Source organism: Mustela nigripes, chromosome 12 (assembly GCF_022355385.1).
Source record: "Mustela nigripes isolate SB6536 chromosome 12, MUSNIG.SB6536, whole genome shotgun sequence".
Classification (NCBI taxonomy): domain Eukaryota; kingdom Metazoa; phylum Chordata; class Mammalia; order Carnivora; family Mustelidae; genus Mustela; species Mustela nigripes.
The window spans coordinates 86,001,788-86,008,875 of NC_081568.1; the positions used below are offsets into that span (position 1 = coordinate 86,001,788).

Below are 7,088 nucleotides of genomic sequence, written 5' to 3' on the forward strand. Positions count from 1 at the left end.
ATTTGGCCCAATAGTGACTGATATGTTAGGAAACAATATGAGTACCGAGCACATTTACCTTTGCTGTGTGAGATGAGCTCTTATGAGTGAGAAACTGGATGAAAGCAGAACACTGCACTCAGCTGAACTAAGTGGCCTGGGATACCCAAAACGCACTTGCACGCACACACACCACCCCAAGTACCTACCATGTATCTCAGTTCATGCAGGTGTTACGTCATGCCCATCCACATCTGCTCTTATACTCTTTCCTCTGAGCTTAGATAACCCACCTTCCCACCACTTAACAGTGAATCACAAGCTGCAACCCTTTCAAATTGGAAGTATTTTTAAAGCCATGTTTATTTGGTTACTTGTGAATTTCCTTTTTTTTTTTTTAACGTGAAATCGGTCACTGTTTATTAACTGATCAGATTATAGTCATGGCAGACATCTTAGCTCAACCTTCTAACAAGACAATTGATCTGGTCTTCCCTGCTGGCAGCATCTCCACCTTCTACAAAATCTGTAATCTTTCTCTTCATTCTACCTCATGGAGAAGATAATTAGAAGGGCTGCAGAAAGTTCCTTCCCTCTCTGAAGCATTGTCCAGCGGTACAGATGTCATGAATAAGATCCTCCATGCAGGTGGTGCCCTATTTAGAGCAATCAGAGTGTTATCTGTCAGGACAATTGACTATTTCATTGATTTTGCTGTGACCATGCTAGGAGGGAACTCATTTACTGATTTCAGGCTTGGGTACCCCATGCAAGTTAAGGCTCTGCCATCCTAAACATGTTAACAGAAGCATTACTGAGCTTCACAGAGGTGCCCCTGAAGAGCTGACGCAGGTGAAGACCTTTTGGAGCTTTGGGCTCACCCCATTGATACCTCTGATCCTGAAAAGAAATGCCCATTTGGGTCCCACAGTTACACAGAAGTTGCTCACTTTACAGGGCACCTGGGTGGCTCAGTCAGTTAACATCTGCCCGAGGCTCAGGTCATAATCTTGGCTCCCTGCTCAGTGGGGAGTCTGCTTCTCCTTCTCCCTCTGCCCGCTCCCTGCTCACTCTCTCTCTCTTTCTCCTTGAGAGAAAGTGCAAACAGGGGGAGGGGCAGAGGGAGAAGCAGGCTCCCTGCTGAACAGTGGGGCTTGATCCCAGGACCCCATGATCATAACTAGAGCTGAAGGCAGACACTTAACCAAATGAGCCACCCAGGCATCCCATAAATAGAATCTTTAAAAAAGAAAAAAAAAAAAAAGAAAAAAGAAAAAAAGACGTTGCTCACTTTTCTTGCCATCCTCACAATTCAAATCTTTCTTCTGTGAATTCTCCAATTTTCCCTATTATGGTGCTTAGCTTTTTCATAGATAAGCTTCCTCTTGCATTTTGAGGCATCTTTCGGGAAAATTTCTCAGGTGCTTGATCTTCAGCTCTGCAATATTCCTTTTCTTCATCTTAATGATTTCTGGCACAGCAGGAACCTTCTTTTTCTCCAGTTCTATACCTTTTTTTCTGGTTGCTTATGAATTTCTTAAGTTATGAGGCTACTTATGAATTTCTTGATCATTTAACACGTGTAAAACTGTGCTAGAATTTTTATTAGGTTCCTATACCTTTTTCTTTAATGTGTCACTGTTAAAGTTTTGGAATATTGTCTCTCTGATCCCATCTTTTCCCATAAACCCTGTGGTTTTTCTTGCACTGTTGTGCATAGCATGATGATTTTTGTGAGTGCATATGTCACATTGTAGCTGAACTTTATCAGAAGTGTGGGGTAGTCCCTTGAAATACTAACCTTGGGTCTAATAGCTATGTCCATGCACGTGTGCATACACACACACACACACACAGTTTTGTTTAAACACTACTGCCCAGGTGTCCTGTCATATAAGTTTGTTTCAGAGCTGACAGGGGAACAAAGCCTCCTTTTCAGAGTCAGTCCACACAATGACTTTATTTACAGCATTCCAGTCCTTTGTTCCTTCTGAGCAGTGACTGATCTGGGATGCAATGGGGACCATTAGCCCTGGTCAACCAGCGAAGACAAGTATTAAGTCAGCTTACACACAATGGCTTGGGCTTAGCTGTGACCCATCCTCTTGGCATGTTAGGTGCCAGTAACAATATAAGTCAAAGCAGGTTCCATCATGGCCTGCATCAGAATCACATAGGGAACAGAACAGAATGTAGGTTCCTGGGCTCCACTCCTGATCTGCCAAATCAGAGCCTCTAAGATCAGGATCAAGAAATAAACATGTTTGCAGGCACCCTGTCAACCTTGGGCATCCTGAGCTTTGAGAACCACTGGACTAGAACGTCTGCCTACGTGAAATGGCAGCAGGACACACAGGTTCCGGGGACTTGACACATAGTTTAACTATTTTTTACCTAAAACAGCTAGCTCTCACTGTTTTATAGATCATTATTATCCAATTACAATAGCTTTTGTCCAATTTTAGACCAATATTGTTGAGGCTTTGTCATGGGTGCCACACATTGATCTGTTGTGAAGGAGAGGAGGTTGATAAAAAGAAGGAAAAGTGCCAGAGAGTACTTTGACATATTCAAGAGTGTTGTTTATAGCCGGTTCATTACGTTCATATGCCATCTATCTGTCTAAATTTTTTTTTTAATTTTTAAAACATTTTATTTATTTATTTGACAGAGAGAGAGACACAGCGATAGTAGGAACACGAGCAGGGGAACCAGAAGAGGGAAAGCAGGCCTCCTACCAAGCAGGGAGCCTGATGCGGGGCTTGATCCCAGGACCCCAGGATTAAGACCTGAGCCAAAGGCAGATGCCCACGACTGAGCCATCCAGGTGTCTCATCTGTCAAAAATTTTTTATAACTATTTTTTTTTTTAGAACTTTGAATTAAATTCTCTGGTTTGTTCTGAAACAAATGCAGGACATCTATAGCTTTCTAATGAATAATTTCTATAATCTATAATCTAGCCACTGATTAACTGGTATGAAGATTTGCACTTGTGTACAAGATAGGCTGGGAACAAAACAGCAGTTAAAAATTGTAGAGATGGGGCACCTGGGTGGTTCAGGGGATTAAGCCTCTCCCTTCAGTTCAGGTCATGATCTCAGGGTCCTGGGATTGAGCCCTACATTGGACTCTCTGCTCAGCAGGGGGCTTGCTTCCCCTTCTCTCTCTGCCTGTCTCTCTGCCTGCTTGTGATCTCTCTCTCTCTCTCTCTCTCTCTCTGTGAAATAAATAAATAAAAAATTTTTAAAAGAAATTGCAGAGATATTATGAATACATTAAAGGAATATAATTATTTTTCTGCAGAAGGTTGTAAAGTATTGTGAAGTAGCATATACATTAATGTCCCATAATCACCAGCAAGTATTAATGTGATGTTTAACATCCTCCACCTTGCAAGGTGATTTGAGTCCCAGGAAAAATAAGGAAAAATCTCAAAGGAGATCTTAACTCTGTTAAAGAGATCTCTAACTTTCTCCTTAGCACACCCAAATACATATTACAAAATAATTCTAGTACTTCCTATATTGGGAGGAAAAAAGCAAGTTCTGTCTTCTAGTGTGTGCAAGAGAACATTGTAACCGAGATGTGTTTTTGAAGGAAATAATGAAGAAAATGGACATAAAGGTACAGAATTAAAGTGGATTTGCTTTGTCTCTTGAAATTATTGAAACCAGAACTACCAAGATGGAATTTATTATGCATGGTTCATAAAATGGCACCATGTATGAGAAAATCAATGTGAGAATTAGCTAAGTGCTAGAAACCTCCATTACCAAAAGTTATGCTGACAATCAATTCCTCTTGCCTACCTTTTCTAAACAAAACTTGGCTTTTCCTCAAGAAATTAAAAATAGAACTTCCCTATGACCCTGCAATTGCACTCCTGGGTATTTACCCCAAAGATACAGATGTCATGAAAAGAAAGGCCATCTGTACCCCAATGTTTATAGCAACAATGGCCACGGTCGCCAAACTGTGGAAAGAACCAAGATGCCCTTCAACGGACGAATGGATAAGGAAGATGTGGTCCATATACACTATGGAGTATTATGCCTCCATCAGAAAGGATGAATACCCAACTTTTGTAGCAACATGGACAGGACTGGAAGAGATTATGCTGAGTGAAATAAGTCAAGCAGAGAGAGTCAATTATCATATGGTTTCACTTATTTGTGGAGCATAACAAATAGCATGGAAGACACAGGGAGTTAGGGAGGAGAAGGGAGTTGAGGGAAATTGGAAGGGGAGGTGAACCATGGGAGACTATGGACTCTGAAAAACAATCTGAGGGGTTTGAAGTGGCGGGGGGGTGGGTGGGTGGAAGGTTGGGGTACCAGGTGGTGGGTATTATAGAGGGCACGGATTGCATGGAGCACTGGGTGTGGTGAAAAAATAATGAATACTGTTATGCTGAAAATAAAAAAAAATTCTCATTCTCTAATGGCATGACAAAGTGTCAAGCTTGGTGAAGTATTTAGAAGCAAAATATCATGATAACTACAACTTAATTTCAAAGGTTATAAATATATCTAATGTCCAGAGAAAGAAAAAGCAAATAAAGCAAAATATTAACTATTACTGAATCTAAAAAGCAGATATATGAGTGTTTATTGGAGGAGTCCTTCATCTTTTCTGATGTTTGCAAATTTTTATAATATAAATGTGAAGGAAAAAAAAAGGAATACACAATTATCCACTTAGTGAAAATATTTAGTCACTCCAGAAACCTCTGTAATCATACCCAAGTCTGTGAGTACAATTTAGTGTATAATTATGATTTTATGACTTAGCATGGCACTTCTTGAAAATTATGGCTGAAGAAGATGGAAGTAAAACCCCAAACTGCCCTGCCCTCTGCAATTCTTTTGATGCTGAGTATATTCCCCTGCAGAAGTACGACCAGTATACTAAACATTATGATGGTTTAGGCACATTCTCAAAAGATTTTCCCTCTTTGCATGATTGACTAGCAACTGAACTGTCATCATGTGGAGATCAAAATGAGAAGCTTCTACAGAGAACAGGTTTTACGTCGTCTTCAAATCCATGAGATTGTAAAATAGTAAAAGGTTTCTAAATAGATTTGAGTCCATGAATAACATTTTATTCATCAAAATAAATGACAAAGTGGATTTATTCATGGAGTGAAATCATGGAATCAGAATTTTCTCCTGAAAGGGTCACAGATGTTTAAGTGTATTTGTTCATGTGTACTTCTGTTTCAGGAACTTGAAGAAATTAGCCCATCTCAGATTCTCTCTTCCTCTCTCCCTGTCATCATCCTCCTTCTCCAAACCCCACTGTGTCTGTCTCAGCCTTTCATACTTGAAAGGTAGCTCTGGACAAAGGACCACATCTCAACAGCAGAATGAGGTGAAGGGCTAAAGCTAGCTTCCCAGTCCTTCTGTATCCCACAACAGTGTAGCTGCATTTTCTTTTGCCAGCAAATTGTCTTATTTACTCTCCTCACCCCCTGGGAACACACCAGCCTCAGGATCTCTTCAATCAATACTTTAAATGGCCCCTTTCCTGAAACATGTCAATGAGATTTTTTTTTCTATCTCACTGCCTCTCGTTCTTTCCTTCTTTCTTTTTCCTACCAGCTTCTATTTCTGTAAGTCCAACAGATGATCACCTTCAGAGTTTCTAATATTAGCCCTTAGGCCACCTGACCTATTAACCCTTTCACAGCTGGCTCCCCTCTACACCTGCTGGACCATTATAGTTCTAAATTCCATGGAAACCAAAAGATTCTTAAAAGATGCTTAGTAAATGCTGGTTTCCATTCTCCTAGAAGTGCAAGTTCATGACAGGTGAGGTGTCCAAGGTGGTTAGCTGGGGCTGGTTAAACTCTGCGCTAGACCCCTCAAGTATAACCCCATGACTTCCCAGTTACTAAATATGTCTGTCTATGTCACCATGCTAAGGAAGTTCCAGATGTAATGTTAACATTATGACCAGACACAGAAATGGCAGAGCATAATTTTCTAAAGCACCTTCAAGATTACAGGTATTGTGTATGTTCCTCCGCTGCTATTATTAGAAGCACTTCATACTGACTAAGCTGTCACTGAGGATGGAGTGGATTAAGACTGATGGAGCCTGAATGGTAAACACATGACTCAGAGCTTCGTGGTTGGGGGGGCGCTAGGTGTGTGCAGTTTTATTCTGCACCACACCTCAAATGCTCAGTAGGGAAGCCTACATTCTGGGCACTTTCTAAGCAGTAGCAAGGCAATTCAAATATTTGATTCATCTAAACTGACCTTCCACAGCAGCCCAACTAACCTCAAGGGATGGGCAAAACTGGCAGCATAATGCCATGGCAGAAAGCACTGGAGGAGAAGTAAAGGAACCATAGACGCTCATTAACTAGGCAGATGAATCGTCATGTCCCTCCATGCCTCTGTTTCCCCATGAAGTTCAGAGACAGGAAAATCTGACTCCTAGCTGCCTTGTAAAGTTTTTTTGGAGGACAGTAGGGAATGCTGGCCAAGAGCTTAGGATGGGGAGTGATGCTGGAGAGCAAGCACAAATGGGTTGTCAAGTCCCAGCAGACACTGGGCCCTAGAGAGACAGAGGGGCATCTTTTCCATCACTTTTTAATTCAGATGTCTTTATTTTATTTCATTTTACTTCACTTCATTTTTGAGAGAGAGTGTGTGTGCATGTGGGTGGGGGGAGAGGGTGAGCAGGGCACAGGGAGGGGGGAGGGAGAATCCCAAGCAGGTTCCATGTCCAGCACAGAGCCCAACGTGGGGCTGAATCCCAGGACCCTAAGATCATGACCCTAGCTGGAACCAAGAGTCCAACACTTAACTGACTGAGCCACCCAGGCAATCCAATACAAATGTCTTTATATGATGACCTAATTAGAGATCCACTTGACATAAAGCTCAGCTAAGCTGTGATGTGACTGCCCCTCAAGGATAGTTCTAAGGTGAGGGCAGAGAGAGAGCAGGAGCCTTTGAGAACTGCATGCTTGAGATGATAATCTTTGAAGAACCACATCTGTTCAGAAGGTGTGATGGCCAACAAATGGAAGAGCCTGCCACCTTCTAGCAGACACATTTGGGGGAAGACTGCTTGAACCGGCCAGAGCAGCAT

General features: G+C 41.7%; 1 pseudogene; it reads right to left on the reverse strand.

The window, feature by feature from the left end:
- Positions 1-434: 434 nt before the first annotated feature.
- On the reverse strand, positions 435-6,340 carry LOC132027575 (large ribosomal subunit protein uL30-like; annotated as a pseudogene).
- Positions 6,341-7,088: the final 748 nt, after the last annotated feature.